The 12,568-nt window shown below is 36.1% G+C and overlaps 1 protein-coding gene across 1 annotated transcript in view; it reads left to right on the top strand.

The window, feature by feature from the left end:
• The window catches only part of POLE4 (DNA polymerase epsilon 4, accessory subunit), a 282,794-nt gene extending 270,697 nt beyond the window's left edge, over positions 1-12,097 (top strand). The window contains exon 6 of the transcript XR_009248485.1: positions 11,810-12,097. The gene's annotated coding sequence lies outside the window, so the exon portion shown is untranslated. The remainder of the gene's footprint in view (positions 1-11,809) is intronic.
• The last annotated feature ends 471 nt before the right edge of the window (positions 12,098-12,568 follow it).

Here is a 12,568-nt window from a genome sequence, read left to right as displayed (position 1 = left end):
CTTAAAATTCTAGACCAGAGCAGGGTGCAGTGCATGGTGAACTTGGGACTTCAGTGTGCTCAAGGGCCACAAGCCCATACGGGGCCCATCACCCTGTGGTGCTGGGGCACAGAAAGCAAGCCACAGTTTTGTGGGCTGTTTGGTTTTTGTTTTTACTTTTAAAATTTTGTCTTTTTATTCCCTTTTCCTTCCCCCCCCTTTAGAAGTTTTACATTTTCTATTATTATTATTATTATTATTATTACTATTACTATTACGATTTCTTTATTCTTTCTATAAAACACCACAGTTTAAAATAGTAATTAGCATATTCAGCCACAGCTACACCCAGCCAATAAAAGTCACCAAGCACACACAGTCTGCATGGGGGACACCATATACAAGACCATGCCTTCAACTATAGAAGAAGTAGGCATTTTGCCTAATCCACAGAAACAAACACAGAAAGTCAAGCAAAATGGGGAGACAGAGAAGATGCTCCCAAAGAAAGAACAAGAAAAAAAAGCCTCAAAAAGAACTAAATGAAACAGAGTTAAGCAATATACCTGATAAATAATTTAAAGTAATGATTGTAAAGATACTCACTGGGCTAGAGAAGAGTGGAAGAACTCAGTGAGATTTTTAATAAAGAGATAGAAAAATATTAAAAAGAACCAATCAGAGTTGAAAATTCAATAACTGAAATTAAACAAACAAAACAAAACAAAAAACACTAGAGGGAACCACCACTCGATTAGAGGATGCAGTAGGCTGTATCAGCAATCTGGAAGACAGGGTAATGGGAAGCACCCAAGCTGAACAGCAAAGAGAGAAAATAATTTTTAACAAAGAGGGTAGATTAAGAGATCTCTTGGACAACATCAAGCAAACAAACGTTTGCACTATAGGCATCTCAGAAAAAGAAGAGAGAGAATGTAGTAGAAAAATTATTTGAAGAAATAATAACTGCAAACTTCCCTAATCTAGCAAGGGAAGTAGATATACATATCCAAGAAGCACAGAGTTCCAAACAAAATGAACCCAAGGAAGTCGACACTATGGCACATAAGAATTAAAATGTCAGAGGTTGAAGATAAAGAGAGATTTTCAAAAGCAGCAAGAGAGAAACAAAAAATTACCTTCAATAGAAAACCTTTAAGGCTTTCCACTGATTTTTCAGCAGAAACTTGGCAAGCCAGAAGGGAGTGGCATGATATATTCAAAGTGCTGAAAGGTAAAAAAAAAAAAAAACCTACAGCCAAGAGTATTCTACCTGGCAAGATTTAAAGGAGAGAATTTCCCAGACAAACGAAGGGTAAAAGAGTTTATTCACCACTAAACCAGCCTTACAAGAAATGTTAAAGGGACTTATTTAAGTGGAAATGAAATGGACATAATTAGACATAAGAAAAATATGAGAGGTGCCTGGGTGGCTCAATTGGTTAAGCATCTGACTTCAGCTCAGGTCATGATCTCGTGGGTTAGTGAGTACAAGTGCAGCATCAGGCTCTGTACTGACAGCTCAGAGCCGGGAGACTGCTTCAGAATCCGTGCCTCCCTCTCTTCTGCCCCTCCCCTGCTCAAGTCCTGTCTCTCTCTGTCTCTCAAAAAATAAATAAGTGTTTAAAAAAATAAATTAAAAAAAAGAAAAAAATGAATAAAAAGATGTAAATTATAACAACATATACACAAATAAAGAGAAGGGAATACAAAGAGAAAAAAAGGGGGAAAAGATCTTTTTCTGTTTTTTTTAAGAATGTTTGTGAAATTAAATGACCATCAAATTAATATGAACTGCTATTTACTTAGGATGTTATATATGAACTTTATGGTAACCACAAACCCAAAACCTATGATAGATACACAAAAAATAAAGAGAAAGGAAGCCTAACAAAACACTATAGATACTCATTAATCACAAAGAAAGAGAGGAAGAGAAGAAGAAAGTAACAAAGAACTATAAAACCAGAAAACAAATTTTAAAAATGATAATAAGTACATACCTATCAATAATTACTTTAAATGTAGTTGGCATAAATGTTCCAATCAAAAGACATAGAGTGGAGGAATGATAAAAAAACAAGACCCATCTTTATGCTGCCTGAAGAGACTCACCTCAGACCTAAAGATGCATACAGACTGAAAGTTAAAAAAAAATTCACTGTGCAAATGAAAGCCAAAACAACAAACAAACAAACAAACAAAACCCAAACCCAAAACAAAGATGGAGTAGCAATACTATCTCAGACAAAATTGACCTGAAAACAAAGATAAGAGACAAAGAATTGAATAATGATAAAGGGATCATTCCAACAGGAGGATATAACAATTGTAAATATCTTTGCACCCAAAAATGGAGTATATAGGTACAGAAAATATTAATAAACATAGAGAGAAATTGGCAGTAACACAATAATAGTAGGGGACTTTAACACCCCACTTACATCAATGGATAGATCATCCAAACAAAATCAATGAGAAAACAATGTTTTTGAATGACATATTGGATCAGACGGACGTAATGAATATATACAGAAAACTCCATCCAAAAATAACAGAATAAACGTTATTTTCAAGTGCACATGGGACATTCTCCATATATATCACATATTAGGCTGTTAAACAAGCCTCAATAAATTTAAGGAGATTGAAATCATACCATGTATCTTTTCCAACCACAACAGTATGAAGCTAGAAATAAATCACAAGAAAAAAACTGGAAAAAACACAAACATGTGGAGACTAAACAACATGATACTAAACAACCAATGGATCAAAGAAGCAATAAAAAAAAATGCATGGAGACAAATAAAAATGAAAACACAATGGTCCAGTATCTGAGAGACACAGTGAAGCAGTGAGGGAAGTGTATAGCAAACAGGCTTACCTCAGGAAATAATAAAAAGCTCAAGCAATCTAAAATGACACCTAAAGGAACTAGAAAAAAAGAACAAAGCCCATAATGAATAGAAGAAAGGAAATAATAAAGATCAGAGCAGAAATAAATGATGTAGAGACAAAAAAAAAATTAAAAAAAACAAAAATTAATGAAACCAAGAGCTAGTTCTTTGAAAAGATAAACAAAATTGACAAACCTTTAGCTAGACTCATCAGGACCCAAATAAATAAAAGGAACCAAATAAATAAAAGCAGAAATGAGAGAGAAGTAACAACTGACACCACAGAAATACAAAGAATTGTAAGAGAATACTATGAAAGATTACATGCCAACAAACTGGACAACCAAGAAGAAATGGATAAATTTCTAGAAACATGCAGTCTTCCAAAACTGAACCAGGAAGAAATAGAAAATCTTAATAGACTGATTACAACTAACAAAATAGAATTGGCTATTTAAAAACTACCAAAAAAAAAAAAAAATCCAGGACCAGATGGATTCACAAGTGAATTCTGCAAGACATTTAAAGAAGAATTAATACCTATTCTTCTCAAACTATTTCAAAACCTAGAAGGAAAGCTTCCAAATACATTCTATGAGGCCAGCATTACCCTGATACCAAAGCCAGACAAAGACACCACAAAAAAAAAAAAAAAAAAAAAAAAGGAAGAAGAAAAGAAAAAGAAAAAAGAAACATACAGGCCAATAGATGCAAAAATTTTTAATAAAATATTAACAAACTGAATCCAACAACACTTTAAAAAGATCATTCACTGCAATCAAGTGGGATTTATTCCCAGATTGCAAAGATGGTTCAATATTCACAAATCAATCAATGTCATACACCACATCAATGAAATGAAGGATAAAAATCATATGATCTTCTCAATGGATGCAGAAAAGCATTTGACCAAATTCAACATCCATTCATGATAAAAACACTCAACAAAATGGAAGTAGAAGGAACATACCTCAACATAATCAAGGCCATATGTGAAAAACTCACAGCTAACATCATCCTCAGTCATGAAGAACTGAGAGCTTTTCTCCTAAGGTCAGGAACAAGACAAGGATGTGCACTTTCACCACTTTTATTCAACATAGTCCTGGAACTCATAGTCACAGCAATCAAACAACAAAAAGAAATAAAACCATCCAAATTGGTAAAGAAGTAAAACTTTCACTATTTTCAGATCACATTATATTATATATAGAAAATGCTAAAGACTCCACAAAAAACTATGAGAACTAATAAGTGAATTCAGTAAGGTCATAGGATACAAAATCAATAAACAGAATTCCATCCATTACATTTCTAATAATGAAGTAGCAGAAAGAGAAATTAAGAAAACAAACCCATTTAAAATTGCATCAAAAATATTAAAATACCAGGATACCTGGGTGGCCAAGTCAGTTGAAGCATCCAACTCTTCATATCAGCTCAGGTCATGATCTCACGGTCATGAGATCAAGCCCCACGACTGCCTCTATGCTGAGTGTGGAGCCTGCTTGGGATTCTCTCTCTCTCCCTGTCTCTCACAAAATAAATAAACTTTTTTTTTCAAAAATCTTAAATAATAAAAAAATATATCTAGGAATAAACTTAACTAAAGAGGTGAAAGACCTATATATGAAAACTAAAAAACACTGATGAAAGAAACTGGAGATGACACAAACAAATGGCAAAATATTCCATGCTCATGGATTGGAAGAAAAAATATCATTAAAAGGTCCATATCACCCAAGGCAATCTACAAATTCAATGCAATCCCTATCAAAATACCAATGGCATTTTTTCAAAAAGCTAGAACAAATAATCCAAAAATTATATGGAGCCATAAATGACCCCAAATGCCAAAGCAATCCTGAGAAAGAAGAACAAAGCTGGAGGTATAATAATTCTAGATCTCAAGATATACTACAAAGCTGTAGTAATCAAAACAGTATGGTACTGGCACAAAAATGGATACATAGATCAATAGAACAGAATAGATACCTCAGAAATAAACCCATACTTCTATGGTAAATTAATTTATGACAAAGGAGAAAAGAATATACAATATGGAAAAGATAGTCTTTTCAATAAATGGTGCTGGGAAAGCTGGACAGCTACATGTAAAAGAATAAAACTGGACTGGTTTCTAACACCATACACAAAAATAAACTCAAAATGGATTAAAGACCTAAATGTGAGACCTGAAACCAAAAAATTCTAGAAAAGAACACAGTCAGTCATTTCTCTCACATCTGCCATAGTAATATTTTTTAGATATGTCTCCAAATGCAATGACAGCAAAAGCAAAAATAAACTATTGGAACTACATCAAAATAAAAAGCTTTTGTACATAAAGAGAAAATAAAAAAGACAACCTACTAAGTGGACAAATAGATATGTAAATTATATATCTAATAAAGGGTTAATATCCAAAATATATCAAGAACTTGTACAACTCAATATCAAATAATCTGATTAAAAAATGGACAGACATTTTTCCAAAGAATAAATACAGATGGTCAACAGGTATATGAAAAGATGCTTATAATCACTGATCATCAAGGAAATGCAAACCAAAACCACAATGAGCTATCATCTCATGCCTGTCAGAATGGCTAAAATCAAGAAGGCCAGAAACAATAAGGGTTAGTGAAGATGTGGAGAAAAAGAAACTCTCATGTGAATTGGTATAGCCAGTGTGGAAAATAGTATGGAGGTTCCTCAAAAAATTAAAAATAGAAATAGCATATCATCCAGTCTTTCCACTATTGGGTATTTACCCAGAGAATACAGAAACACTAGCTCAAAAAGATATTTGCACCCCTATGTTTGTTACAGCAGCATTATTTACAATAGCCAAGACATGGAAGCAACCCAAGTCCATCAACAGATGAATGGATAATAAAAGTGTGGTTTACACATGCACACACACAAACACACACACATTGGAATATTACATAGCTATAAAAGGGATCAGATCATGCCATCTGAGACAACACAGATGGATCTATGGGATGTTATGCTAAGTGAAATCAATCAGACCGAGGAGGACAAATACCATATGATTCCACTCCTAATGGAATCTTAAAAAAAATGATTAAACAAACAAAAAGCAGAAACAGCACCATAAATACAGAGAACAAACTGATGGTTACCAGAGGGGAGGGAGGTGGGGGATTGGGCAAAATGGGTGAAGGGGAGTGGGAGAAAGAATCCTGTCAGCTATCACATAGTGCTTGCTATTTCTTAACTCCTGCTCCAGTTCTCTTTCATGAGACCTGCCATTGTCCCCCCATCTCGGCTGCCCACTAGTGAGCAGCCACCCTCTAAGATCTCTAACCCCAACATGCCTCATTGAGAGCTAGTCTAATCAGAAGTTGGGGTGCTGTTCATGCCCCCTTTGAATGACTTTCTTTGCACCTCAGTGTCCTACAGTGTTTCAGTGAAATACTTCACCCCATTTTGTTTGCAGCCGATCTCTCAGGACACACTCATGAGCCTTCACAGAAGTAATTTCCATTCTTCCTCAATTATGCCTTCTTTTCAATCATTTACATACCCCCAAGAGTTCTAAATCCAGCCCTGTTGACATCAGACTTACATTTTACTTTAAAACTTTTTCTGCATTGAGATGCTTCTTCATAAGTGGAGGAAATTCAAAGACCATGACAATAATAGGAAGAAGAAATAGAAATATCTTTAGGATCCAAGTAATCCTCCCCAAAGAAATGTATTAATCTTGTCATGCCATTTGAAAGTTTGAGTTCTGGCTTGAGAGTGATTCTTGGTGAAAAATTCAGAAAACTATTTGACAAGGCTTAATCATCCATATTCTCTTTAGACATAAAATTACTCTAGCATAGAGCTGTATTCTGGAGGATAAAGGGTAAGAAGCTCTGGTGGTAATTGGAGGACACAGAAAGTGACTCTCTGGGGAATAATAAAATTGATACAGGAATAGAAAAAACAAGATAGTGCTTCCAATGATTATAAAATAAATTCTATTTGCCATTATTGAAGAGTGTGCTGTCAGAGGGAAAGTAGACTAGAGAGGCACAAGCTATGGGGTTTTTTTGCAAAGTGAGAAGTGAGTAAAGATACTGAAGTCTAGACATCCAGGGAAGTTTGGTTCAGGCTGGTGGTGGGGATGCCAGTGGAATGAGATGGTTATGGTTCTGCAGATCAGCAGTAGCAGGAGCAAGGGCTGAGTACACAAAGCACTTGCTCTCCCATGAGGGCTAACCTGTAGCTTGCCTGTTACTTGTGGCAGAGTTAGGTGGAGTGAATAAAGTGAAACTAGTATAACCTTGGCTTTCCACAGATTTAGGAGATAGAAAACCTTCCAGCACTTAGGTGTTAGAAAACCACGTGGCCTGCTTGGGCTGCAAACAGGTCTTTTAGTGAGTATGCATCACTTCCCATACTCATAGGAACATTAGGGTCCCTTCTCTTTTTATCTTCATTGTTAGACAACCCCGTTTCTCTTTATCCAAGTTTCTGCTTCATGATATCCCTACTTTTGGCCAAAATCTCATGGAATGTGCATTTGCCTCAGCAATGGCTGACACTGTGACATTCAGAGTGGTTTCCAAAGGCAGCAACCATCACGAATGCCTCTTGGTCACTATAGACATGCAGAGCTTTATCTCTGCTTGACAGGTTAGAGCCTGAAGTTATCTTAGAAATCAACTTCTTCCATGTGATAGTTTATAGTTTATTAGGCCAACAGTTATTTATTGATGATCCCCTACGCTAGATGCTGGAGCTACAGAGATGAACAAGGCAGAGTGAATCCTACACTGATGGCATTTACAATGGACAGACAAGGGTAAGATTGGGTGTGATGAAATTCCATTGGGGCAGCCCCTACCCTTGCATTGAGGGATCAGGGAAGGTTTCCTAGAGCCAATGACAGATGAGCTGGAACCAAAGGGTGAGAAGGAGCAGCCAGGCAAAGTGAAGGCAGGAAACTGAGGTCAGAGAAATTAAGAGTAGAGCCAGGACTATTTCTCAAACCCTCAAATTCCCAGTACCTTGTTTATTCATGGAACATAGAATGGTAAATCCTAAGCCGTAGAGTTACAGAGAAGAAATCATACCCTCTTCCTTCAACAATCCCATTGTCTGATAGAGAAATAAGTACATAAACAAACACAACATGATGAGATAAACACTTTGATAGCTTCAAGCACCAAGAATTTATTATGTGTTCAAAGGTGACATTTTACTCTGACTGTGGTCAGGAAGGGGGATCAGGTGATTTTGGAGGTAAATTTGGATGAAAATTAGGTGGTCACCAGGTAAAGGGACCAAGGAAAGCAGTTCAGATACTTTCCTGGGAAGCCTCCTTTTCCTTTGGAAGGCTCAGAAGCACCCAATCCAGTGGCATATTTGATGAATTATGAGTCATTCAATATGACTGGAACACGTGTATGGGAAAGGGAAGGAGATCAGGAAATGGGACTAGAGAGGCAGGCAGAAGCCACATTCCCGAGGGATTTGTAGTGGGTTATGTTAAAAAGTTAGAAATTATCCTTGAAACAATGGAAGCTAGTGAATGACTTAATTTGAGACTAGCCACATTTTTTTTCCTTGAAAGAACACTTTATCGATAATATGGAGAATGTGTGGGGAAAGGTAAGATTAAGGTAGGGAGACTAGAGGAAAAGCCATCAAAGGAGTCCTTGTGTCTGTGGTTGTCTGAATTAAAGCAGTGTGAATGAAGGGAAGTAGAGGATTTTGAGAAATACTTAGGAGTGAAATTAAGGTTCTGACTTGCCTGACACCTTCCTGGTTTTAGCAGTGAGAGTTCAAAATGCTAGAACTCCTCAATCCTGGGAAAAGTAGGATGATTGGTCATCCTCGATGGAATTAACCCTGCAGTGAGAGGGATAGGTAGAAAGAGAAGTCAAAGGTGACTTTCAGGGTTTTAGATGGTCATCTCGGCCAACAATGGCAACATTTATTAAGATAGGGAAATATAGAGAAGAGTTGCAGAGTTGGGATCTGGGTAATATAAAAAAGTTATTTTGGACATGATGGGTTTAGGTGATTATGCTATATCCATTGGAGATTTTTAGATGGTGGGATATGGTTCTAGAGCTCAATCATCAGAGCTGAGTTGCAAATAGAGACTTGGGAGTCAAGTACAGATAAATAGTATTTGGAAAGACTTCTGGTCAATATGGAAAACAAAGCAGACACAGGAAAACCTCTGTCCTCTGTCTGTTAACTATCATCTATCTATCTATGCCAGATAATTTGGAATCAGTTTACTTTAAACATATAGTCAATATTTAAAATATAAAAGTAAATTTTTAGGGATCAGAAATGAAGAGAAAATCCTAAACCATTGTGCTGAGCTACATTGTAAACAAAGATCCAAGAGACGAATAGGGAATCTTGTGGACACTAACTTTTTATGTAAGGTCTAAAGTCAAGGATCTAAACTGAAACAGGACCCTCTGTATGAAGTTGGACATCAGGAAGGGGCTGCCTTATCTCTGAATGAGCATGAAGCAGGCCACCTGTTCTGAATCATTCTGGGAAAAGGGTAATTTCAGAGAAATCAGAACCTCAGTCTAACGCTGCATAGATTTCCTTGTGATGGATGTCCTGTGGGAAACATTCCTGCTGAAAAAACAAAGCACATGAGGCAACAGCGTGAGGGTAGACAATCCCTAACATGAGAATCAGAAAGCACAAAAAAATGACAGAATTCACAGATAATAAAGCATTCTGGAAGAGACTTTAAAATAAATTTGTTTAAAAATTTACAGGAATAAGGGAAGGAATAAAATATCTAAGACTAGCGTGGGGCATTATGAATAAAGAACAAGTAGACAAAATAAATATTTAGAATAAAAAACATTTATTGAAATTAAAAAAATCTGAATAAATAGGTTAAACATAAGACTAGATAGCTAGAGAATTAGCAAACTGAAATATATGAAGAAATGACCCAGAATGTAGCACAGAGGGATAAAGAGATGGAAAATATGAAAAAGAAATTAAAATATATTTAGAACCTAATGAGTAGCTTTAATATACATCTAAACAGCATTCAAGGAGGGCCTAAAGAGTGTAAGGGAGAGAGAATTTCTAAAGGAATATTGGTGAACAATTTTTCAATATTAAAAACTGGTGTGGGTCTTTAGAGAAAAATGATATGCCAAATCCTCAGCAGGATAAGTCAAAGAAATCTATACTTAGACAACTTGTAATAAAATTTCAGCCATCATGGATATTGAGAAAACCTTAAAAGCTACCAAAGAGAAAGCACAGATTATTTATAAAGAAATGACATTCAGACTGACAGCAGATTTCTCATCAACAGCAGATGCCAGGGACAAAGAAAAACCATCTTCCCAGTGCTGAGGGAGGAAAGAAAACCCAGAACTCTATGTAAGATTAAATGGTCACTCAAGAATAAGGGCTAAATAAGAATATTTTCATAAAGAAATTTATTGCCCACAGGCACATCCTCAAGCAATTGCTGAAGGATTCACTTCAGTAAGAAGTATATTGAAATCAGGAAAAAAATGGTGAGAAGAATAATAGTTGAACAAAGATATTTGTAAAATGCAATCTGATAATGATTGACTAAAAATATTTTTAAAAAGTTTTATTCAAAAATAAGGTGAAATTATGTGTTCAACAACAACATGGAATATGGGAGAAGTTTTCTTTGTGGAAATGTTCTAAGGTACTTAAGCAGGGGGGTGATAGGTATATGAGTAATTTTGGAGTAGAGTATGCACTTTACAATTTAAGGATGGCACGGAAGCAGCCTCGGTATCCACTGATAGACCAACACACACAATGGAATATTACTCAGCCATAAAAAAAATGAGATCTTGCTCTTTGTGACAACATGGATGGACCTAGAGGATATTATGCTATGTGAAATAAGTCAGACTAAGGAAGACAAATACCTTATGTTTTCACTCATATGTGGGAATATAAAAACCAAAACAAACAAATAAACAAAAAAAAGCAGCATCAGACCTATAAGTACAGAGAAAAAACTTATGGTTGCCAGAAGGCAGGGAGGTGGAGGATGGGCAAAATTGGTGAAGGGGAGTGGAAGATACAGACTTCTGATTATGGAATGAATAAGTCATGGGGACAGAAATCACAACATAGGGTATATAGTTAATGATATTGTAATAGTGTTGTATGGTGATAGATGGTACCTATACTTGTGGGCATGGCATAATGTATAGAGAAGTTGAATCACTGTATTGTACATCTGAAACTAATGTTAACATGTGTCAACTATACTCAAAAATTAAAAAAAAAATAACATAGAGTTTAAGGATGGCAACAAAAATAATATAAACAAAATAATTTCCAAAACAGTAAAGGAAAAAAAGGAAAAGGGAAAGAAAGGAATTAAATAAATTCAACAAATGACAGGGAGAGAGGAAAAAAATACATCATAAAAAACACCAAGTAAAATGGTAGAAATAAGGGACGCCTGGGTGGTTCAGTCGGTTAAACAACCAACTTTGGCTCAGGTCATGATCTCACGGTTTGAGTTTAAGCCCTGCATCAGGCTCATTTCTGTCAGCACAGAGCCTACTTCAGATCCTCTGTAAATTAAAAAAAAATCATTAAAAAAAGAAATAGGATCTGGGGTGCCTGAGTGGCTCAGTTGTTTAAGCATCTGACTCTTGATTTCATCTCAGGTCATGATCTATCTCACAGTTTGTGAGTTCAAGCCCTGCACCAAGTTCTGTGCTGATGGTGCAGAGTCTGCTTGGGATCTTCTCCCTCTGCCCCTCCCCTGCTTATGCACACACACACTCTCTCTCTCAAAATAAATAAACTTTTTTAAAAACTTGGGAATTTATTCCAACATGATTGATGTATTAGGGGGTATTTGGAGCATAATAGAAAATTTACATTTACTTTTGTATGATTCTGTCTGCAAGAAACACTGGATGGATACTGAAAAGGACACCCTACTGGACCAAGCTGTGTAGGAGTACACAGGATGCAAGTGTTCCAAACATCCATCGGCTCCTCGGTTCACCCCAGGTGCTGTAAGCCACACCCATCCACACCTGCTTCTAGATGGCCCTCCTTCCACAGCGTCCTAAGAACTGCCAGCCTCCTGACAGCTACTTCCACAAGCAAACTTCAGGTGTTTTCAAGGTAAAATGTCAAATCTTTTGCAGTATGTCTGTATTTCTTAACTGAATAAAACGTATAAAACTGTGCTACTATGTTTTTCTATCTTTTAAAAAATATGCTACTGATGATGTTTTTGAGTATTGTTCCTCTAAACCCACTTTTCTCATAAGCCCTGTGATTTTTAAAAAAAAAAATTGTTACTGTTTATTTATTTTTGAGAGAGTGAGCGTGAGTGGGGAGGGGCAGAGAGAGAGGGAGACGCAGAATCTGAAGCAGGCTCCAGTCTCTGAGCTGTTAGCACAGAGCCCAATGTATGGCTCAGACTTGAAATTGATGAGGTCATGACCTGAGCCAAAGTCAGACATTAACTGACTGAGCCACCCAGGAACCCCATTAGCCCTGTGATTTTTACTGCCATCACAGATTTTTACCATCACAATGTGGTAATTTTAAGAATGTATATGTCATATCACAGTGGAAGTCACTGTATATTTAAACATTAACTACCAGAGTATAATAACATAAAAGATTTAATATTAAAGGAATGAGCTATACTA

This window comes from Neofelis nebulosa, chromosome 9 (assembly GCF_028018385.1).
Source record: "Neofelis nebulosa isolate mNeoNeb1 chromosome 9, mNeoNeb1.pri, whole genome shotgun sequence".
Classification (NCBI taxonomy): domain Eukaryota; kingdom Metazoa; phylum Chordata; class Mammalia; order Carnivora; family Felidae; genus Neofelis; species Neofelis nebulosa.
The sequence above is the reverse complement of the archived record's forward strand: the minus strand, read 5'-3'. Positions and strand labels throughout refer to the sequence as shown.